This window comes from Temnothorax longispinosus, chromosome 12 (genome assembly GCF_030848805.1).
Source record: "Temnothorax longispinosus isolate EJ_2023e chromosome 12, Tlon_JGU_v1, whole genome shotgun sequence".
Classification (NCBI taxonomy): Eukaryota; Metazoa; Arthropoda; class Insecta; order Hymenoptera; family Formicidae; genus Temnothorax; species Temnothorax longispinosus.
In genome coordinates this window covers 8,889,028-8,915,409 of record NC_092369.1, presented here as the reverse complement: position 1 = coordinate 8,915,409, position 26,382 = coordinate 8,889,028, and the positions used below count along the sequence as shown (strand labels likewise).

General features: G+C 34.9%; 1 long non-coding RNA gene across 1 annotated transcript in view; it reads right to left on the bottom strand.

Annotated features, from left to right (window-relative positions):
* Window positions 1-4,415: 4,415 nt before the first annotated feature.
* LOC139823375 (uncharacterized) overlaps window positions 4,416-26,382 on the bottom strand; it is a 72,570-nt gene continuing 50,603 nt past the window's right edge. The window contains exon 4 of the long non-coding RNA XR_011734760.1: window positions 4,416-4,664. This is a non-coding gene — a long non-coding RNA (uncharacterized lncRNA). The remainder of the gene's footprint in view (window positions 4,665-26,382) is intronic.

The window sequence follows — 26,382 nt, the reverse complement described above, 5'->3', positions numbered from 1 at the left end:
ATTAGATTTCGTTTTAGTCTGTTTTAATAAATTGCAAAAATTGATCTACAAAGATTCGACAAATTTGAAGCTATCTACAATTAATGTTGAAATGTTAATGAAAAACCGATATATTATATATAACAAACCATGAATGACGTTGCATTATCTAACTAAAGTTCTGTCTAAAAAATCTCGATATGCTTTTTCCGGTTAAATCTGCAATGCAAATCGAATGGCGGATAAAAATGCTCGCGAACCGAGCTTGAAAAGACGACATATGCTGTATAGATACATTTTTTCAACCCAGAGATCTCCAACTAAATACATGAAATATAAGAGGAACGGCAAATTTCCATATAAATCTCAGCATTGTTCTTTTGCACCGGAAGAACTGACAGACTGTGGAATAAGCGTTAGCAATGATATATCGCCCTAAAACAGATTAAACTAGTTAGTCTGATACCGGGTTATGATGCTATCTAAAGGATATGCGACGTGAGATTTTTCTTCATTAAAATTGCAATATCAGTATGCTAAACAAACGTTTGAACGAAATTTATTCTACTAGAATAAAAAGCTTCTTCCGCAAACGTTTTAAAATCGTAAAAGAAACTGCCTTCCACGTAAGATTCTTAAAAATTTGCTAACTTTATAGTAAATTTATATTTATAAAATAGGATAATGTAATTTTTACGCAGCATATCTTAAAAAAGCAATAATTAATAAAAACGACTTAACATAACTATCGCAAAAAATATATTAAATTTTTGTATAAAAGACTAGTAATCTTAATTTATCAAGCATGAACGAGATTACCGATGTAATTAAATTATGTTTATGATCTGTAATGAACGCGCACAGTACGGATCAGACAGCGTCTGCCCTATTGGTTGACTGATTACGGAATAATTGGATTGGCAGACAGTAGCAATTCTGGTCGATGTCAATGCAACGTCATACATTCTGGTGAGTTTCATGAGTGCGTGGAATTAACGCAAAAAAATAAAATTGCGGAAACTTATGAAACTACATATATAACGTACAGACTTTATCGCGTCTGAATGAATCACGTGTCTTATCGATGCTCGATGTCAATAATCTAAACATGACAAAGTAATGCATGAATACGAGTAATAATTCCTATGAAAATGCTCTCAGGAGAAAAGAACAGGCTGGGGAAAAATGTAAATTGCGTGGATGGAAAGTATCTTGCGCATAGTTCCGCAAATATGCCACGCTAGGTGGATCTAATTGCGAGCCGCATTTCATCCCCAGCTGGAAAAATCTCCAGAGACACGCGACAAAGGTACGTACATTCACGATATACGCAAGTATTCACCGCGGCATTTCGTAGTGAGACGGCTTGAGAAATGATGTAAGAGATTATCAACCCTGAATTAATGGCCGCGAAGGACGCACTAGTACAGGAGGAAATCTCCTGTTTATGAAAAAGTGAGTCATTAATTCACAGCACGCTGGAAACTGTAAGCAACTGTATAAATTAAAAAAAAGAAACGATACATTGAATTACGTAAAAATTGCAGCCTGTTCTTTTTGCCGCGTGGAATTTAGTTCAAAGTATCCTATCTAAGACAACAACATTATTTATAAAAAATAAAAAGACTTGAATGTAGGAATTTAAATTGAACGTCACATATAATGGCATATCTTAAAATATATGAATAATAATAATAATGTAAAAATTGCACTGTAACATTATATATAAATTATAGCTTATAGTATACTATGGTAAATAAAATTTTATTTTAATTTTGTCTAGGTTAATTAAATTTTCTTTTTATATACAGTTCAATCACCATCAATTTGTGTTTTCAAACTTCTATTGACAATTGTACGGCCGACCGCTCTGGGTTAAGAAGAATAGGATTATAGCTTAGGTCAGCGATTCTGACTTCTCCAGATTGCTTAAATTCTTGAGAAAACAAACTGTGGACCCCATCTCCATCCTTTACGTTTCGGTTCCGAGAGACACGAGTTCGATCTTTCTGATTACACACATATTTACTTGCTCGTTTATTAAAATTGAATAAATGGCGCTTTTGTTATCAAAAACCTTTGTTATAAAATATATGTATTGCATAGCTATACACAATGCGAGTTTAAGATAAATATTAATCTATAAAATTGCTTTTATTATATAAAAATATATTCGGTCATGTAAAAAATGAAAAAGATATTAAATGTATGCAGCTATTAAAAGTTTTTTACATGTTTTAGATACATGTGATAATAAAGATACGAAACACGTTTCATTATACAATGTAAAATAACCGCGCAATTATTATATCATCAAACAGGTAATTAAAAAATATTTTGAAAGTATAAGTAATAATATATAACAGCTTCATCGAAATACAACTCATATAAAGAAGATGTAAAGCTGTATAATTAACAACATATAATTTTTCGTGAAATTTTGGATAATGGCATACAGAGAATGCATACATTGTATGTATTATTATCTTGTTTATTATTAGAACAAATGTTTATGTTACATAATTATGTAATAATGTAATAATTAATGCTGAGGTCACACTATTTCTCTTTATAGATCTTAGTATTCATGTTAAATTTTTCTCTTCTTAAAAAAATACCTGAAATGTATCTTCCATTTGATATATTTTATTAGTAATAAATTATTTATTTCTTTATTTAATATATTATTTGTAAAAGTTATTGCATGACCCTTCTATCTCTATTTTACAATTTTTCAACGTCATTTCTAAAAAAAAAACGATTTTCCAGTTTATACAAAGGATACGAATCAGCTCTATATCCTCTGGAGATTCTTATATCTATATTCCGTTTCATTTTTCATACGTGAATTTAACATCGTATTTCTTTCTCTCTAACCTTCTTATTCTGTCTTCTTTTTTCTCTTTCTTTCCCTCTCTTTCTCTATTCTTTTATTGAATTATGCACCGAATTCCGACCTATGTTGACACACCTTCGTTATAATATCTTGTTGTATCTCTGGTGGCGTTTGATTTCCTTAGGGCCGAGAATTTAAAAATTTCTCGAGAATCATGTTATGCCCCTTCAATTCACATATCGTAGTTTAAATTTGCTTAACAAATATCGTTGCAGTAAAATGATTTAATAACATCGTATTTGTATAAATATTGACGAATGGATTTATTTGAATATTAAAATGCGGCTCAGTGTAACCCACAAGGTAGAAGCGCAGCTAGAAATACAAGAGACGTTTGTCAATAAACGTAAAGTCACTCGATTCGAGCTGGTATGTTTCAGAATCAAGAGTGACACTTTTTTATATTTGCTCGAGTCTAGAGCTTCGAATTTTATGTTTAATAATCGGACAATTTATCAGTTACCATACGGCATGCTCGCGAGTTTGAAGGTTTACATGTAGGCAACGCTATAGTAAATATCCCGGATAGTCTATCGCTGCGCGGCTATTCAATATTGACACACCGTAGTAAAACAATGGAAATATGTTGCCCGGCCACAGTGTCGAGGAGAAGCGTAAATATCGAGTAAATTAGCATTAATCTGTTGGCGTTCGCATCGGCGCTGTTCGACGGCCGGCTGTTAACGGTTTGAAAATCACGGTAACCGAGTGTCACGTGTAGCCGCGTGTTTGTCGTCCGCTTGAAAGCCCTCTAACAGGCACGCGAATCATTTTTGAAGTCGGCCTCTGAACCTGAAACAAACCGATCCGATCGCATGCCCGCCACTTTTTGCCCGCGCGCGCGGGAGAGACGGGATGGTATCTCTTTGCTCGACGAACCGATAACGCAAATATTTCGACATGTGCACGAATGTGAATTTGACGACAAAAACGTGAAAACGCTCAAGTCAGTATTTATCTCACGTTACTCATAATATGTTCAATGATTAGTATCCGGTTGTAATCCTCATTGATTATATTACCACGCCAAATATTTTTATTAATGTTATTTTATCGAAAGTATCTAATAGTATTTCTTTCGAATAGGCTACTATAGTGATTAAAGAAATATCATTGAAATCAAAAACCTCTTAAATTAAATTAAACAATAGTAAAACACATTTTTAATCAAACAAGTCACCTTTCAGCCACAGGTGATAAAGACATCAATTACATCTCGATTGTTATCAGGATCAATATAACTCTTTAATTATAAAATATTGACAATTAAATAACTTCGTCGAACTAAATTCCAATAATATAAATAAATTACAAAATGTTAGCCGTCGCTCTAAACGAATAAAATACTTTTAATAAGAAACCGTTAAGTTTATGCAACTTTTTAAAGTTCTGACCGAGTAACAAAAACACAAGACATAAAAGCATTTATTGGCGACAAAAAGCTCGTAAAATAAGTACAACTTTGACAATTCCGTGACCCAGATAACAGTAAATAAGCTAGTCTTTCGGGAATCTCATAATTCGTTGAAACGTCCGTGATTCGACGGCGGATACAGCCATACAGCCGAAAATTCGAATTCCGGCGACGAAACCTGTGGGCTGAAACATGATTGACATCTTACCCAAGTTGGGAAGGTAGATCGCGCATAGATGGGGCGCGCAGCGCGAATGACGTAAACTGTCAAACGTGACGGCAGAGGAGAACAGATTGGCCTTAGTGCGCGGTACGTGATCAGCGTGGGTAGCGTCTTCTGATTTCTCCGTGGCCACAGAACGTGAAAGAGACATTCTAGAAAGGAGAATAACGTTTAATGCGCCGGGCGGGCAGGCGGGGATAGAGCGCCGAGAGAAAGATGGAAAGATCGCGAGAGAGATCGGACGTGACGCCATTTCCATTCCCTAAAATTTATGGGCCAAGTTTTGCTCGCACGTGGTTCCGCTAATTACGCGAGAAACGCGGCAGGCAGGTTCGGGAATAACGATCGCGCAACGACCACTGGCTGAAATGAAAGGAAGACGTAGAAAGGATACAGTAAGCGGTAAGCGCGTTCCAATGCACGTTCGGATAGAATCGTTTATTAATGAAGTTCGTATATGGATGAGTTTTATATCGTGACTTAAGGAAAAAATAACTGACGCAGATTTATTTCAATATCCGGCCAAACAAAAAATTGATTAATGTAATGCTGATTAGCGAGTAAATAAAATATCTGCATCTTGAAAAATATATACTTCTTTTATTTATTTATCTCTCTTTCTTTCTATTTTACGTTGTGATATTTTGATAAGCATTAATTTAATTAAAGAAATCAATATTAATACAAACTATATTTGTAATTAACCTTTTGCCTCATTTGATACAACTTAATTTATTTTTGATACAAAAATTAATTAAGAATAAAGTAATTAGGAATAATTAAAAATATATAATTATTATAAAGATTGATAGCATCAATGAAACAATTATTTTAGCTTGAATTACTTTAGCTTTAATTTCATGGAATTGAAGCTAAATTGTCATAAAAAAATTTATGATCGCTAAGATTTATTTTTATAATGTAACAAAATGTAACAAAAATGAATAATTTTGTTTTTGTTCATTGCTACACTTATTTTTTACGTAGTGATAAAGATCCTATATGTTAGTGGTGTATATTTTTGTCAATTTTATGTGTATTCTAGATTAAACTGCGCACTGCATCAATATCTAATAATAGCCTCACTAGAACGTACCGTCAAGAGTTTATTCGCAAAAACTTTACCCGAATTTCTGCTAATTACCGTCTTGTTAATTACGCGAGATCAAGAAGCAGGTTCATTCTTTCACATGAGGCAAAGAAAAACAAGCGTGCAATTCCTATAAAAAAGAAATTGAATCATACTGCTCCCTCGTACTGGAGCTTCACTCACTGACCGAAGTGTATAGCAAAGACAAAGTTCTGTTCGATTAAAATCTTATGCCAAAGTGCCGAAGTTTCAGATTATACACGTTCCGTAATGCAGTTTCTCGAATCTCGAATAGTCTACCGTTTTCTCGCCACTAAACACTTGCGATCCGCGAGCAGCCTGCGTAAAATTCGTAGCCGTACATATATAAGTTAATCATACGTAATTTTATTAAAGAATCTCTTGAATACCTCGCAATTAACGCCACCTTTATATCAATATCCACGAGTGTCACAACTAATTAATCGCTAAGTGAAAATTTTCATTTTTGATCCTGCGTGAATTCAATATTTTATGCTTTTCTATACAAAATATTCATTTTTCAACAATAAAATGCGCAAAATATAGATCTCGTCTTTATTTTATGTAAAACATGAAAATAAAGCGATGTATTGTTTTCTCTATTTATAAATCTGCTATTCGTGTGATTATAATTTGGAATTGAAACTGTGATAATTTCTGTATAAATTCAATGTTTAATGCGTTTTTATCGTTACAACTGCATAGAGAACATAGAGAAAGTCATATGTATGTTAAAATGTTATATAATACTGGGTATTTATATACCAATCGATTTTTACTTCGGATGTTGTAAAAATTTCAGTGTATAATATTTTTTATTACGTTCTCAATCTCTGATCGTACATTCTTATTAAGATCCTTCAAAGTGACATTGTACAAACGTGTGTGTGTGTGTGTGTGAATTAGCATGCATATATTCTTCTAACGACATGAAACCGAAATTTCGCGTGCTACATCGTGTTATTCTGACGCTTGTCGTTCGAAGCAATCACCATTATAACTGCCGACGGGAATTGCAGAACTTTATCACACAGTCTAAACAATGCCGGATTTCGCCGTGATGCCAACACATATGATGTCACGTCCAAAGTCAGTTTATCAATGACAACTAATGCAATGGATGTTCATTCTAACGTATCCTCCGTTATCGCGTTGAGCCATGCTATCGTCGTCCTCGACTATACCGATTTCATGTCAAATAAAAGAAAAATACATTTTCCAAAATTTTCGTGAAACATGAAATTTCTCCTATTTGAAGAAATCGATGCATTGCTATCAATGTATCAAATTATTCTCGCCGGAAGAATGCAATTCGATAACAATCTGCAAATCTTCGTAAATATATTATAGGACATTTTATTAAAAACAACGAATATATATATAAAATATATAGTAGATTAAAATAATTTATATTTTCAATTAGACTGAAAGAATTGATTAAACGTTAAAAGTGTTAATTTCGATATTTATATCAATAAGATACGCATAAGAATTCCAAGTTCTATAATATATATTGAAAAAATCATATCGAGGAAGACTAATACAGAAATGTCTATTCATTGCTTAACATTCGAAGCGATATCCGTAATCTATTTCGCGGTCAATCATTCGCGTTTTTATCTGTCACCGACATTCATAAACTAATTGTCAACGCCGGACAGTTTTAACGTGATGGCCACGTCCGGCAAAGCTGTGCCCTGCGCATAAAATCGAATTTCAAAAGATTCGTGGAGGAGTCGCGGGTGCGAATGGTCCTTATCTATCGATCAATCTGATTGACAATCGTTTTGCCCGAAGGGTACATGAACATTTTCGATTATCGTGACTCAATACCAACCAGCCGAATTCCCTGTTGATCTGATTGACGCATCTGCGTGCCAGTGGAGCGTAAACGCGGTCCCCGCGCCGCGTACCATCTCGTAATGGAATCTCGCAGAGCACTCGGGGAAATTCGTGGGTACCTCCTAGATCGGTGCCTCCTTTGAGATCTCGTTTAGCAAGCTGATATTGAAACGGGTAAACGGCGTTTTCACGATAAAGAGAAGGGCGTTCGCCGGGTTGTGCGTGCGGAGATTACTGCCGTTTTGTTTATTCGCGCACCATGCACACGTTACGGGAATACGTTCTCCCAGAACGTACGAGCGAAACGAGCAGAAAAAGACGAGGCAGAGGGAAACTGCGGAAGAGATAGAGAGAAGGTAGCAATGGAAAGCGGAAAGAATAAGGAGGGTGGCGAGATGGGAAAATAGACTCGCCGCCGTCGAGGGACATATCTTTCTCACATCTCAATTTGTATAAGTATCTCGCCAGTTATCCTAGAGTCCCGATACCGAACACGTGCCATCGCACACGCGTGGGCGGCCTGACGCAACCACAATGACACGATACAACGATACATGTATATTTCGTTGCCGGTGGGAGAACGTATATCTGCTGTATATGAATTGTACGTACGCTCGGCGAGGTGCGCACATTCTCGCCTCAACACCACGATTGTATACGCTAATAAGTTTCTGTGGGAATACCACGGCAGAGCGACAGATACTTTATTCCGTTTCACGTCGCGACCGCACAGGATTACAGCCGAGGCGGTGGAGAAATAATTCCCCGGGAGGTCGTGCAACACGATCGTGCGAGAGGATGGGTCCTGATTGTCCTCCGAGCAACGCGGATAACTGGCAGGCGGATGTCAAGTTGGTGAATATTTGATGTCTCCACATTTACCTGAATATAGTGTAGATGCAAAAAGCGAAAACTACACGCACATTTAACGGAGACACGAAAGGTTTCGTGTCTTCCATTCACAAGCACTACTCTCTCGCAGCGCATTTAAAGATGAAATAAAGATGCATAGACCAGACATAAAAGTTGTCAGAACTTATATATAACTTAACTATAACTTTATATATAACTTACATATATATGTAAAATATATTACACAAGTAGTTGAGAGAAAAATAGATAAGATGTGTAGCGTACATTAAACATTATATAAAACATTTAAAAAGCGTTAGAATCTGAAAGGCTTGGATCTTTTTATCAATAGCAGATATTATATATTTTAATATAGTATATATTTTTATCTAATGCTTTACTTTTGTGCCTCTAATCTTCATTTTATATATAAATTAGAAAAAAAGTGGGGCTTAATGGAGTGGCGCGAGAAGAATACTTTTCCGGACATAGAACACACATATGACCGAAAGAACTCAAGGAGTTGCGCTGGAAAAACACGATTGAAACTTTCGCTTCTGCGGTCACGATCAAAATTCTGCAAACTCGTAATACTGCCGCGAGTTTGCCGGATCATTGCCGAGCTTATAGCATAGGACATTCTTGGTTTTTCAAGCGGACGAACGGGGCCATCCAGACGCGGGGCTATCCTCACTCACTACGCTAACAGCTTGCAGTCTGAATAGGAAACTTTTACGTAGGAAATACGTAGGAAATACGTAGGAAATCCCACGATTGACTTTCGGCGAGCGCCTATTTTTTTGGAAAGACACGGTGACGGTGGGTAGATGGAATTGACGTGCTTCATAAAGTTTTTATGGGCTATTCGAGGGAAGTTGCTTCCTCGCATGCTGTTTACGTGTACGTGAGTTTTTACGAAAATTGTTTTGGCAAGAGAACCCTCGTGTTTGAAATGTAAACGTTGTAAATTTATTTTCTAACATTCTCGATTGTCGATCGTATAATATTTCAAGATTGCTTTTTAATAAGATATTATAGAATTGCATGTTATTAATTAAAAGACTTCACAAAGTTGTATATTAAAGAGAAAAAAATATCAATTTTATTAATTTGTTATTGAAATAAGGCTATACTGACTTTATCTTACTAATAAAATAGAAAATATAACACTAGATATTATTTGTATATGATGTATTTAAAAAAATTGTCTTTATTCAAATAAAATTGAAATTATTATTAAAATATTTATTAAACACATATTCACATTGTTGAATTAAATTCGAAGCAGATTGTCTAAATATGGAATTACAGGCACGCTTGCTCCAGACATTTTGCTAATCGATACGCTCGATCTAATTCATCTATTTGGACTGCCCGCAAAAAAAAGAGGATAAAAAGAATCGTTAACCCGTAACAAAATTAAACATCTGATTGTATCTATCAGAGTTCCTAAATCCCCTATATTTATTTCTTGCTGACACATAAGTCGCGAGGTCGCGAAAAACCAATCAAATATTGCGAAAGCAAAATAAAATAAAACAATCTAAATATACGCTATTTTTCGCTTATTTTTCAAAATATGAAGCATACACATACCTATATAAATACATATAATACATAAAGTCAAATTTTGAGATATTGCAAAAGCAAAAATACATATCCTACACATTGTAGTCTCGTATTGAACATCTTCAGCAATTAAAATCTACTCGTTCAATGTTTGCAACAAATAATTTACAACAAACAAACGATTCCAATAGATGGAATTATATTTCCATCGATGTTTACTATTAGATACTTTACATGGATTATATTCTCCATCGGATTGTATTTACTTAATTTTCAACGTGAAATTCAATATTCAGCATTCAGAGTCGGATAAATTATAAATAAATTTTTTGAGATAAATGTTATATAACCATAATTTTATATCTATTTGATTTGCAGTCTTTTTCAGATATATTAGTTGTGATACAATTAATAAAAATTATACTTCTATCAGATCATTATGATTAGTATCCCAGCAGTTTGTCAACATCATAATTATTAAAAAAAATTTTGATTGTCTTACCAAGATCTTATTAATTATTGCTATTTGAAATAAAATTTAATGGCAATTTTCTTTTAATGAAAAGAAACTTTAATAAGCACTCGTAACTTCTATAAGAAATGGAATTCATTTAATTTTAATTATTACTTTTGTTACATTATTCATTCAGTTTTATGGCAAAATTGTAAAGTCCATAAATTTCTGTAGAAATATTACTATGATTTTAATAAACTTTACATAATTACTATATACGACGAATTGATTTCTCTTATTTATTGATGACGTTGAACAGTTATTTTTACAATAATCTATAATTAATCTTTCTTATTCAATAAATATTATTAATTCAATTATATAAGCACATTATAATAAAAATTCAATAATGATAATAACGTTCTGATTCCATAAATTAACATCTTTTTAATAAAGTTGACGTACATAACATGTGCTTATTGTTATGAGTATTTTCCCCTACGGTTGTAATTTGATTTAAAAGTAACGATTTGCACATGTTTGCCTAATTATCGGACCAAAGTGCGTGCCACTGCGTATTATTATTAAATCAATCGCGCGCAATGCTATTGTCACGCGCATTGAAATAAATGTGCGAAATATTTCGTTGTTCGTAATTTGCTCAACATTTCATCTGAAATTTCATTAATACAGACATAGTCATAAATATACAGTTCTACTGTGAAAAGTGGATGTGACAAGTGTTTTTAAAACAAATGATTGAAATCATAAAATGATAATCGAGAGACACGTCAATGATAGCAAATTTAATGAATATATTCATTTGAGTCGTGATAATAAGGGCGAACTCGAAGTATAACAGTTTCAAGAGATAGCAAAATGCGTTTCTAGATGCAGAGTTGATATACAGTATGTATCTACGCTCCTCGTTGTCACTGTATATACGTTGGCTGCAGACTTCTTTACAGAAAGGAGGACAGGAACCAGGCCAATAGGGTTGCCACAGAGTCGCCTTATCAGCGGTTTATGTGGTACGACGTAGCATGGACTACCTCGAGGCGATTTCTATGTGAACAGTCCTTGTATGAGCATATACGTGGCATCTACTGTCTATATATCGTATACATAGATAGTTATGTAATCTCCAACCATTTAATTCCCAATATACATATAGGTACTGGTATCGTCGAATAAACCAATGGTCCGATAAAGTGTAAATCGAACAACATGCTTTTTCAAGTAACATACATCGAATGCTGCATTATTTATTTAACTATGAAATTTACAAATTTAACTTCTGTGTATGTTGTAATATGTCTCAGAAAGGATAATTTTAATTAACACAACTATTGTCATTCTACGATCTGCGTTTAAGAAAAACAGCATATTTACATATCTAAGGCCTGCTTTTATTTTTAAGCCTTATTTAAGTTAAATTAATAAAAACACTTGAAAGTTGTGGAAATATAGTAATCCATCAAATATTTGTGCAAAACAAAATTATATATAATAATTAAGAAATTTCTAGTTGAGAGATTATGTTTCTGTAACATTCTATGTATAACTATATATAAAGTATAGATATTTAGTATGTACTATATACTTATTTCATACAAACTGTTTTAGATGGTACCTGATTCAAATTTTATTTAAATCTGATTTTATTTAAGTCTGAATTAAAATAAATGTAGGGCATCCTTTAATATGTAAGAGTCTGTAATAACGTCTGCAATAACGTTTGTTATTTTTATTCCACCTTCAAATTGTAAATCACTGATAGAGTACAGATATTTTTATGTATATGCATATTTCGTACATTGCTTCAGATGCTATCTGCTTCAAATTTTATTTAAACATATCATGTGTCTGGTCTGATTTAAAATAACTGTAGGGCATCCTTTAATATATAAGCAATGACATCTTATTTTTATTCTATCTTCGTATAAACGATCGATTTTTAATATAAAACATTTATGATTGGAACTATATAATAGACTGGAACATCCATATTTGTTATTTTAATTAAACACAATCAATTGCTTAAGTAAGCAATGAATATTATATTAATTAAGTACATTTGCTTATAAATACGCAATTATATAATGATAATAAATGTATCTTTTTTATTTATAACATTAATAATATCAATATAATTATTATGCTAATAATAATAATATATAATTATTAATAAATTATATATATACGTTTATTTATAAAGTATTCTTGGTTTAATATAACTTGTTTACTTTTTTCAGGAACATTAAATCGTCACATTATGAGCATTAAAAGATACATTTTGCACAGTTAATCATGAATTAATATCATTTATGAGCGCTAATTGATCACTAGTGATTATTGGACCTCTGGTTTTTCAATGGCAAATTATACGTAGACACTTATCAGCGGATAGTTTACCCTCTCGTTCACCGTATCACCGATACAAATGGATCTCCGTAATTCCCGACTCATCACGGCGTCATAACGTCACCGCAACCGTGCGTTCAATTTGTCTGCCGATGGTCAGACGCACATGGGATATAATATCGCCGATCGTCGGCTCTCTACGCTACCGATTTCATCGTATGTCCATTTCATCGTATTACCATTTCCAATGTTCCATGCTATTGCTCTCTCGCGACCGTTATTATCTTTGCTTAACGAGGTGCCAACATTATTTCAAACCCTTCCCCGAACCAGGTCTTGTCGATCGAGTCGAGTCGCGTGTCGCTCCTACCACTGTATTTTCGCACAAAGGGTTAAACGTCGATGAATACGTTTTCGCTCGTCGTTGGACCATTAGGGACCAACGATGGAGACCGATGTACCTCATCGATGCATCGAATGGGCAGTGTATTATTAACGGCTCGAATGGTTCCGCAACGACGACCTCGAGGGGAATTGGCGCTCGGATGAGAAAGCAATCGAATCGCTGGCAGCGTCCAACGGCGTCGCGATATTCTCCTACGTCGGGGGAAGTAGGCCGTAAATTTCGCGACCTTATTCAGGACGGGGAAAAGGTGGAACGACGCGACCGGTAGAACATGAAATGGCAGGACGATCCGCGATTCTTTCATGAGACGCTGACTTCCTTAGCTTCTCCGTACCGTGAGGCATCGGCGAGCGCTGATGTGAAAAGAAACACGGGAAATGGTGGACCAGTCAGTCTCCGGAATAACGATTTATTGCAACGCGATACGTTAAAAATTCGAATTTCTGCAACTTGGAAATTGCTAAGGTTTTTTTATTAAGATTTAGTATAAAGAAAGCGATAAGTGCTACAATTAAGAATTAAGTAATAATGTAAATATAATTTAATTTATACAGATTATGTCATATGTGTCATGACAGAAGTACCACGTATGGTTAAAGATGAATTTAAAAATTTCTATTATATTATCTTATAATTATATATATCTTAGTATGCAAAAATGTATATATATGTATATATCTTTTTTTTTTCTTTTTTTCTGTTACTGTTGAATATTATTACAAATATCTTAGTTTTTCAAGACCCATTGCTTAACCACTTGTTTCGCGAAAAACAGTGTTCCGAAAGAGTGGTTGCACAACCGCGATTCAATCTAATCGAAATTATTTTCAACGACACGCGCTGCCGGAATCGAAGTGCGGAGTAGGATTTAATCGCGCGAGTATCTTAATCGGCGCAGTCGGCAAGCAGACAAATAGTGGCCACAGGCTATTGGCTGGCGGGCTTGTAGCAAAGCTCTGATATAACTCAAGCCACCTGATAGTTTCATTACTACAGTAAATTTGCCGGCCATGGTGAGCCCCTTATACGTTCTGCATCGTGTATGTGCGAGTATGTGTTAAACGGCCAGAAGGCGAGAGGCGTGTAGAGGGCGAGAAAAAGGAGAGGAATAGGAACAGGTGGAAAGAAAAGTGGCAAGGGATAGTTTGCGCTGTTCGAGTCACAGTAGTGGTGGTGGTTGAGATGTATCAGGATCGGCTACGATCAGTAGAAAGTTTGGTCGGGAGAACCATTCCATTTGTTCTGGCAAAGGAAAACACACGAGGAACGCGTTCCGCGGCTAACGACGCGTTTCGAAAGGTGCCCATTAGATGAAAATCTTGTGAACTTATGACATCTTTCGTCATGGAAAATATATCCATGGATGTATATATGAACCAATACATACTGCAAAATGATTTGTTTACTTATCAAGTAAATTATCGATGAATCTATAGTAATGACACTAATGGCAGAATAAGAACTGTTGTTTAAAAATTTATTAATTTAAACTCACACGAAAAACATTATTTTCAAAAGTTGATATTTACATACTTTTACATCTTAACGTAATAGAACGAAAACGTCTACTTTAGCTCATCTTTCGCGCGGTGAGCACTTTTCAAAGGTGGCAAAAACGCACGACCGCATCGCGAATTACGGCGACGTGCCTCTCAAAAACGTAGAAAGTGTTAATTCGCAGAGTAGTCGGTGCGCGTTTGACGTGCCCTTTTGAAGCGCTTTTGCGCGTAAAGCCACTCATTCTCCAATTTATACCCGGAGATCTCCAATGCGCGCTTCTCACACGCACTTCTCGCCCCGTGATGTAATCACGGCATATAGATATAATGCTCGTTAGACAGTTCGTTTGATGTGGCTCAGCCCGGCTTCTCCGCCGGCACTCCACGTCGCTGGAAAATGCTGAAAAACTTTGCCCGCGCTCGAGATAGCGTATCACAGGGACGGCATGCGAATAAGCGCAGACGCTTTTAACGCGCCTATCCGTCCGGACGCGCGGATAGACCGCGCGCGGAAAGTTTATGAAAATACGAATGCCCTGGGTTTATTTTTATTAGAGAGTCCCTCTTTTATGCGGGGGCCGCGCGCACACGGGGGTTCCCCTTGCTGGTCCCCTTTGCGAGCGGGGGCGGGCGCACTTTTCCATCAGAAAATATTCCGCCTTTTGATGTTCGAAGCCACTTCGCCCCAACGAATGACATTACGGAAATGGGAGGGTAATACGCCGCATACCGACCGGCATTTCAACGTTCTCATTCACCACCTTCAAGCCCATGCACTGGAGCACCTCGGATACGCGGTATACTCTTCGTACGTGGCTGGTGCACCCTCTTCTTGAAAACTTGCTCGAATGACTGTCGACATTCGCAAGCAAACGCGTCCTCGCATCGCGACACTCTCAATTTTACGTTTTCCCGGTGACCTATATAGCCGATTAAGTAACGATATTTTTTTGAAACTAGCTTTCACAAGTATATCCCAAATATTGGACCAAAATATCTACTTTTATATCTCGTGCTACGAAAATACTACCGCGATACTTTCTCTTTCCTTGGTCTAGCAAATTTCATTTTGTCTGTATAGTTTAAAATGTTTAATATAATGTATCGCACATTTATTTTTTTTTCATCGACGTTAAAATTAATATAAAATAACTTTCATAAAACATTTAGAGTTATATACATGTAATAAAATTATACTTGTATAATTTTAACAATGGAGAGATTTGAGTTAGATCAAACTGCATATTAGATTATTATTATACTGAAAAATATAATATATATCGTAAGAAGAAGAAGAATTTATTAAAACTTTAAATATATATATTTATGGCATTCAAGCATTGCGCTTTGCATTTGTACTCAAAGTATCACTCTTCAATGAGTAATTTTACAGACAGTATAAGCAACATATGTTCCTGGATTTATTGATTGCTTCATGAGAAGAGTCGGTCAAACTGACAATGAGTAACGTTCTCTATTAAAATCGTGATATATGTATTTTATAAAGATTTTAATGAAAGCACGTTATAAATGCCTATAAAATGCTTCAGCGACGCGTGATAAGATTTATTTTATGGTTCTATTTTTCGACAACGGCGCTAAATTCATTATCACAAACACTTGATACCAGCGCACGGCCGCGATCAATCGCCAGGATTATTAGCGAAATTTTATGTAATACACGAGACCGAAAACCGACTTTACAATTAATTGATTCGCCATGCACGCACACGACGATTGACGTATTGTTCGTAGAAATGTTATTATTATATTATTGTATTAATATGTGTGACATTAATCTATTAATGTTACCATGCATGATATACCCAATATGGTTTAAAATGAGACAATACTGCGGATTGAATTAACGATCGCTTCATTGCGTAGTCGCACGTTATTGAAGTACAGTTTAGTGATCTTGCCATTTTTAACAGCGGTTCAACAATTAACGGTCCAAAATCACGTATAAGTAAATGTGGACAAGTTGTAATGTAAATCTTGCCTATATCAGGGATCTTGATACTAATCGAAACTAACTATGTAGCTTAATCAAAGTTCAGATAAACTTATATGACAACTGCGACTGTTGTGCATAGGTAATCCTGTCCAAAGTTACACAACCTCGACACGAGAGATACAAGTTGGAATCATCTTTGCGGCAGAGTAAGACAAGATAAAATGAAGCAGGTTGCAAGACAATTACAGAACACAAATTCAAAGAAAAATAAAAAGCGTATCTAACGAGACATCATAGGTACACTAATTTCTAAGCTTGTAATTACAAATTGTATAACAAGGAATTAATATTAAATAAATTGATTTTACATACACATGCATAAAGTTACATCATGTGTCTTTATATAGATTTATATCTAACACCAATTATACCAGTAACTAATAAAATATTAAAACACATTTGCAATTTCGACATTCATACTTACTGTTATCGATAATCTGATGTGTCTACGAAATTTGCAGTTTTTTTTTCTCTCAATTGTCTTTGTTGGCAAATTAACGAAAATTGTGAAGACTCAATATACCGCGTGAAAAGAACAATTCGCGAAAGAACTTCTAATACGTTGAGTCACTCATGCTTTGCTAGTTCGCGAACTTTTTACTTAGAGTTTCACGAAGACGACGTAAAAGCGAGTCGTAAAAAGTCGTGCAATCATGTTTATACGACGTACGTGAATGCAAATTTAAGTTTGCCTCAGGAAGTATATTGTGCAAGCATGTGATAAAATGGTTTACAATTAGACAATGACTTAGAACAATTTAACATGAAAAATAATAGATGCCATTATTTTTATCGCTCTCTTGATTTATCTACACAAAAAGTAAATAAATTAAATGTAAATACTAAAAATTAAAGAGCGCAAATTTAATACACGCGAATAAGAATTATTCAATTATTTATTAATATCGTACTCTCAGTCTTGAGAAAATTCACACAACATTATATATTTTAAATATCAAACAGAAAATTGGTTTTTAGAATCGTTATGTCCAAATTAAAGTATTGTAATAATATTGTAATCTAATGAAAAATCGAGATGACATAATATACTATAAAATAAATAAAAATTTCTAGTTAAAGTATTATCAATATCATCAATGTTGTTACATAATTATAAAATATTTCTCAATTTTACATATTGTAGCTATGTTCCTCTTAAAATTTTCTTTTGTTGTGCAAAAATAAATTATAGAAACCAAATAACCAGTCACGCTTCGTGTGTTTCCTTATTTTTCAAATCGCAACGTTTAAACCTTTCTTAGCACTTCCTTCGTTTCAGCAAATATAATACTGTGCGACCGACTAATGCAACGAGCTCATCAGTTTCTGTAGACGCTCAAGCCGTTCTACTGCTGTTTTAGAGAATAGTCGAAATGAAAAGAATCCGCGTCGTCTACGGGGAAGACATTCAGCCTCCCTTAATGGCGCCCGCGCAAAGGGTGCTCTTTTAGTCGAGCAATGTAACCGGTCTGTGAAGCGTCAAAGGAAATTTTACAACTTCGCGATATATTCGCGTCTTTCATAAATATACATGAAATCCTGTAGTGTTTGTCATCGCGCGTTGATCCACTGCAAAATAAGAATGTTCCCGTGCTTTTCTTCCCTTTTCACATTCACATCCACGTTACTCATTCTCCCTATTGAATTTCAACGAAGCGTCAACCTTTGAGAAGTAATAGAGCACTGTCGATTTGACGATAAGGTATGTTAATAAGCTAAGCAATTTTAATTTAAGCAAATATTGTTCCAAATTATGCCACATATATGTTGCGACTGTTATCGAATAACATACCACTTGCACGAACTCCATGGAGATAACCGTAAAATATTCACATACACGAGAACATTGCGCATATATTATTTATAATACCACGTTCTGTTTCTGTTTCTATTAGACGTGTGTCATATTGTGTAATATGTAGAATGTCATTATACGCATGACATACATACAAAATGTAACAGCCATTATATATATATATACAGCTAACATGTTGTTATTACAATGCAACGAGAAACGCAAAGTAAGAATAATCTTCTTGCAAATTAATAGCATGTATAACAAAATTAAATATTCATATATTGAATTATTCATCGAACAAGAAATAATACACAAATATATCAATTTAATAAACGACACAAATTTTGTTTCTTTATATCAATACGTTATTAATTTTTACAAGAATATAATTAAGTTGAAAATCAAAAGAGGACAAGAGTTTTTACACATTACCCATAAAAGTAACAAAGTGGATATGTATCAAACTTTCAATATTTGTTTTCTAATGCTACTATCATAATCAATGAAAGAACTGGCCTAGGTCCTAAAAAAAATTACTCTTTGATAACACCAAAATCAGAAAAGTGAACATGTCACATTGTATCATTGTGCTATTTCTACGTCATAACAAAAGGTGCATGAGAAAAGCATGTTTCCATTGCAAACTTCGTTGCTCGATCGAGGAATCTGGACTTTGCAAAGGTCCAAGGACTTTTTCCTGTCGCCGTGACCTTGCATGCACAACCGTCGAGCTCTCTTCTATACCTTCGTATCCTTCGTCCCTTACGCGCGGCACTACGCCTCCTTACCTACATACGAGTTTACTCACGTACTTCGGTAGTCCTATTACCCCGATTTCTTTGCTTTCCGACGCGATACATCATCGAAGTGGCTTTTCACCCCGTCCACCCCATCCAACCTATCTTGGCACGTACGTGCTTCTTCTATGCCGCCACTCGTCTCACCCTTGCCCATTATGAGCGTTCCACCTTCATTCGCTTTCTTCAGACGCAACCACATATTTTTGATCCACACACAAATGTACAACGTATACATGCAATACAATTATCGATACTTATAAATGTCTATTAAATATCAATTGCAAAATTATCTACATATTTAAAGACATATATAAAATCGTATAAATGAAATCACATAAATAATAATTATAAATTTTCCGTTATAAGACAATGAATGAAATAACTGGTATTGTTAACATTACATCAGCTTTTGACCAATTTATCATATATTATTTTATCAACCATTAATTTTATTTTATCACTGGAAATATGTCGGGAATAAACTTTGGAATTCTGATGATCGAAACATTTATAATACTAAAATTATACATGTGGCATAATTTAAGTTCAATTTATATCTATATCTCTCATTTGTACGTGAATGTACATGCGTAACGTGTTCTGCTGATAAGTAGTTTGTAAGCAAAATATTCCAACATTGACATACATTTTTCTTTGCAATATATTTCTCAGTCGGCATAAATCATATTTTGAATCTACGTGAAATTTTCACGTACCTAGTACCTTGTGATAGATTCCCCAGAGATCGTGGTTCAGTTCACAGATGGAGCAGGGAGTTGTGGCTATATCTCTCTGCGGAGTTGGACTACCATTACAGGAACATCGTAGTTCGACGTTATTAGTATGCATATTGAGTTTTTCTATCGGTCCGCCAATAGTCTCGTGACTTTTTGATGCAACGGATTACAACCGCACCCCTTGGTGCAGTCATCGTTAATTTAATATAACGCCCGACCTTTATAGTTTCAAAGCAAAACCGATTATAGATCCATCGCGTTGGAACTTCTAAATTGCAACTATCTATAGTGTAAGATTGCCCAGAATTTCGGCAACATGAAATAGATGCACTATATGTGTGTGTGCATGTACGAGTAATATTACTATCTAAACTTTTATTGATAAGAAAAATTTTACCGAAAGCAATTTATATATATATATTTATTATTTAGAACACGATTAATTATTTTACTCTTTATGTGAAATAATGTTTACGGATAACAGATAATAAGATAATAATTAGTTTTTTCATTATTTTGTAGTAATTGTGTAATAATGCGCTCTATATTCATATACACGGCATATAATAGTAACATTTAATAAAAATAATAATATAAACTGCAATTATTTTTTAATTCGAAATTGTAAATAACTCGTGCAAATTCTAAAAGGAGAATTAGGAAATAGATAGAACATTCATTAAATTTAACCGCGTCGCGTAATAAAATCCTTTACCACGTAAAGTGACTTCAAACATCTATGAAGATTACAATCGATCGAATGTTAACAGTATAAACTGCGACGAAAACCAAAATTAACGATTATCCTGATAGCTGGAAAATTGGCTTGTCTAACGAAAAGTTACCGCGCGGCACATGAAAGGCTGGGAATGTTCGGCAGTAACCTTTGATCCGTGAACTATGCGGCTATGTCATACCGCTTCAGCGGTTACGCAGAAAGTAATTTAGTTAAACCATCCCATATGCGCAATAAAACGACTCTCTTGTGCATGTACAGTATGCGTCATATCACAGGGGTGTAAGGTCCTAAAATTCTATAAGCATGCAACGATGCGTAGCAGCAATTTCTACTGAACTACATAAACTCGCGTGGAATTTTAACATATTTTACCCTATTTACATATATATTATTGAAAGCAATCTAAATATGATAACCTAAATTGTACAATATATCGATGGAATATATATCCGCGATATATAATTATTTAAACAAGAAAGTAAGATAAAATCTCCAATTTTGAAAGAACATTATTCTAAATCTTTTAGCCAACTGTTAGGTGCTAAAAGCAAAATTAAAAATAATAATGGTTCACTTAAATTAACAAAACTAGTTTCTGTAAATAATTCAATACAAAACCATTTTTAATTTTTGAGAAATATATATAATTATTGGAATATCATATTGTTAATTCTTAACTTATATTACATTATAACATTAAATATTTTTGAAAAAAAATCTGATTGTTAATTTGCTGAAGCGTCTCATCATATATGTGTAATACTTTTTAATAAAACGAAATACTGAACTACAAAATTGCATTAAAGCTGACGTTCCAAAAAAAAAATTGAAAAAACATTGTCCTTCGATGCATTTGGCATGCTGTGAGTATTAAAGCTTCGTAAGTGCATAATTCATTGCACACAACATTGACAGGTTTCAAGCTTCCAATATACACAAAATTTATGCGCGCATTTGTTAGACACTTTGAAAACACGCGTCGGAATCGAAGGATACTAAAGCGAAGGGTGCTGTTACGTGACACGCTGCGGAAAATTGGTCGTAGTCTCTTCCGCGTCCCTTTCTCCCCGTATAAAAGTTTCTTTATGCAAATATCGCAGGTCGCCTCAAGATTGACAACAACTTATACCGCTTCAGCGAAACTTCCCGCTGTTCTTGTTGAAGGGACAAAGGCACACGATATCACGAAGGCAGGCATTTCACCGCCACGTGGAACTTAAGCTATTCGAGTTATTTATCCTAAAGATTGCAAAGTATGCTTAAGTACGCAACGCATCATGTACTAATCAATACGACAAACTCGAAATATAACATAATGATATATTTCTTTATAAAGCAATACTATAATATTAAATAGTATCGATCATTTTATGTGATTTTCTTATACACATCTAGTGGATAATAAATTTCGTTTATTCGCAATTTATTTTTCTTAGCAATTTTCAGACAAAAGCATAATACTCATTTTTATTTTTACAGAATTTTTAATTTATCGATTTATTGAAACTAAGTTTTCTATTTGTTAAAATAAATAAACGCAAAATAATATTTAAATGAGATAAAACACGGATTTTGTTTCAATTTTATAAAATAAAAGAAAGAGAAAAAAGAAAAATAAATTTAATAAATATTTCAAAATATAATACGGACTGATATACGGTAGCTAACTTAAGCTTTTTGTATTTTTATTATTTTTTCTGCAACAACCATTTGTAAAAAATAAAAAATTATTACTATTATATTAGAAAATTTATATAATCTCTAAAAATATGTATGTTTGAATTGTATAACAGATATTATTCAATATTACGTTATTATGTAATTATATCACGTTTTAATATTTATTTACTTGAAATATCTTCTCATTGTAGAGAATTTCAATAAAACATAAAATATTGTCGTCGTTTTACGAGTTTGCCTGCGTATTTTCTCAAATTTTCTTCCAGCTGAACGGATATTACATATAAGCGAAATGCAGCTATCGTTTGCGTTTAAGTGCGCAATTGTAATTTTTCGATTTCATTTACGAAGAAATACCTTAGTGGATAAGGCGGACAATGGCAACAGTGGGTATGGCAATTTTCACCCCTGTCCTCTCCACCTCGCCCCGTGCGAACGTAAAGAAGTGTTAGCCCCGCAACCAATGTTGTTCACGGTCCAATACATCTTATCGACTTTACTTCGTATCCTATCTACGTGGGAAAACTCTCATTCTTTCCCTCTGCCGCACCTTCTGTCCTTCTTTCGTCCGTCTTCCTGCCATAGTTTGCCTCACCCTGGCCCCCGTGCCGCCACTTTACCATCAGCTTTCCTTCTTCCTCTTTCTCGAGATTATTTTTGTCTACGGCTTTAAATCTTCTCTCGGTACTTTCAAATAAAGTTTACGGTAGCGCCGGAGTTGATTTATATCGTGAGAAAAAAGGAGAAACGCGCGGGAGAGAAGTAACTGTGTCCGCGCAGCTATATATGTGAACGCGAGCGCAATAGTCGCGGCATTCCGCGCCTCTGAATTGCAGCTACACCCCGCAGCCTAACTCCCCCGATGCCCGTGTATTCTACGGACAACGCTTTACGCGATATTAGCCCGCCACGACGTTTACACTCGTTTCCAGGTTGCGATTCTCCGTAAAGTCACATTGCCACCGGCGAGCACGACGCTCAATGCTCTCCTCGGGAGAACCGCGCATTTATCTCGTTTAGATCGCGAGCATGTCGGGAAAACGATCGACAATTCACATTTGTCCCGCATTTAGTGATTTCTATACTACGCCACGTGTGATGAGATAAACAGATGCCGCATGCCGGTTGAAGAGTAAATAAAATTTTTCTTAATTTTATTCTGCGTTTCAGAAATGTGCAATAAAAGATAAATATTACGTCTACACAAGTGTCTTATAGCAACATATTTTCTTTTTCTAAGAAACAGTGCATTATCGGCGTATGTCATGTATGCAAAAATAATGTGTAAAATTAAGTTTTATTTTTTATTACAATTAATTTTATTTTCGGAACGTTCTTATTAACTAATTTTTGTTCTATATTAATTTATTTTTGTTCACAACCTACAATTTATGATCATCTTTACAAATCAAAATATTTAAACAATTATACACGTACCTATCCCAGAGAAGAGAGGCTTCTGAAAAAATGTCTTGTTCTTTTTAAATGGCAAACAATAAATTGCAACCAATACCTAACTGCAATGCTCTTGCCAGTTAAATTAGCTTGCGTTAAGTGCGTCTCTCTTGGCCTGCAATTCCAAAGTAAACCGTGAATCTGGCTCTGCGCGTTGCAGAGACCCGGCTGCGAAGTCTTATCGTAAGCTATACACTTCACGGAACAAGAGGGAAATACAACGACTAGTCTATCTATAAACTATTACGCGGGGACTGCACCCTCGTTACTGCCTCTGCGGTTCTGTAGATAGAGGAAGAACTTGATTTATCGATACTCCGTTTAATTTCTGTTTCCTTCTCATTGCGCGCGAGGTTGATTTCATTTTACGCGTGAAGAAGAATTAATTGCTCATGAAACTTATGTATTACCATAAAAAACAAGATTTTATAATTACGTTTAAAAAATGACAATATTACACATGTACCATTGTAAATAACATAACATTCTTAATACAACTAATGTGTCAATTGTTATTTAGAACACGATTAAAAATCTGGTTAATTGTTAAGACTTTAAACAATACTATAATTTTTTAATCAAGTAAAAAAGTTTATTAAATATTATCGACATAAAATAAATTAACAATTTCTTGTTTAAAATTATAACTTCAAACTGAAATAAACATAATAGTCAATAATGTATTCGTGTTGCATTGCACCCAAATTGATACAATAAATTGTTACTGTAATATTAGTTAATATTTTATTTAAAGCTTCAAAGTTTTGTTTTTTAGGTATAGGCGTTACAGTTTATTCTTTATGATTTATACGCTGCGGTTAAAAATATCGACACGACGGATGCAGCGGCTCAAACAGCCGCGAGTGTGACAACATTATTGGATAACCAATGTTACACTAGTCATACGTCTCACTAATACTACTAAATCTCTGTAATGTGGGATTTTACAGCCTGTATCCAGGTGTGAGGCAACGAGGTGCACATCTGGCGGCAAACCACGTGTTCACCTACACACGCTTAATGCTCAAATAGCGTGTCTGCCAAACTGGAAGAAAACAGCGAAATCTGACATGGGTGAAAACGTACATGCCAGCTATATTACACACATGGATCATACATAATTTCGATGAGCACCAAGCGCACGCGCAATTCACGTAATTGGAAGGGCCGCGTCGGTCCTCCCCAAGAGACAAGAAAATTAATCTTCTCGTATGATATGCGTGCAACACAAAATTAACTTGGAATACATATTTACAGCGTATGCGCTGGAATCTATTCGGAGTACAAAATTGCACTTTCTGTTAGGAACAATAAAAGAGAACGAGTCAGATTTGACCGATTTAAAATTCGTCTAATATTTGGAAAATCCATTGAAACTCAATTTACGTGCGTTAAGATATTACCTTTCTAACATTTTTTTACAAGATTTCCGCAAATAAGTATCATGAGGCTGCTATTGGGTACGGTCGGTCGTGCGAAATCTTACGAAAAATGTAAAAAAGACATTCCGTGATTATCAGCGCGCGCGCGAACGAAATTCGTTGGCGGAATGCTAAAAGGTCCCGCCCTTTACAGAAACTGTGTAACGCGACTGAATTCCGAAATCTTCAACGTGAAGGATCGTTTCGTATTCCGAGTGGCGAAGATGTAAATTTCCTCGCGGCGCGGCGCCTTCGCGCGTCGAAAGACCGGCAGAAAGACAAGCGATGTCTGTCCGTAACGTTCCATATCCCCTTGCCCCGTCCGCAACTTCCTTAAGGTATTTCGCTCGTGTTTTCAATACGTAGGCACTGCAGTATTTTCGTAGGTTACGGACAAACTTTTCACTTAAGTTCCTTCATTTAGTCGGCCGCAGCAGTATATTGGTTCGGTAAGTTGTACAGGTCGAACTTCCGGGGCTTCGCTGCGCCAGCTTCCCCCGCGCCTGTCCGCGCAGTTTGTTTGTATTTACTTACGCGCAAGCGGAGAATGTTTTACCTCCCGGTGGCATGAACACTTAGAAAATTTACGTCTCTTGCGTTTCTTGCCACGTTGCGTGCAATTGAAGAAATTACCGGTGCACGCGGATCTACCTGAAACTCCGCGGCAGTTCGAGCTGTGCAATTCTTTGTGCCATCATAGTTATCCTAGGAGCGAGCTCGTTTCAAATTAATTGCAAAACTTTCATAATTATAAGTTATAATTTATATTATCTGTGCAAAAGGCTTTGACTTGAAACACGCGGTTACATGATTGCATTATACGTACGTCTTATTTTAGATCCGTAAGAAAGTTCTATCTCTTGTAATATACAAATATAATACATTTTAGCATCGTCCATGTCCGCTTGTCCTACTTCGGTCAATCGATATTGGCAATTTAATTGAATCTCTTAAATATTTATCAAATGTATTTTATATCTTATATCGGAGAAAGAGAATTGCCGATATTTGTAAATACGATTAATCAGAAAGTTATGTTTCGTGAACCACCCCTTTGTAACAAATTTAATGTAGCATTGTAGTCATTAAGGGTAACCTTGTACAATGTGAGATTCATAGGAAGGAA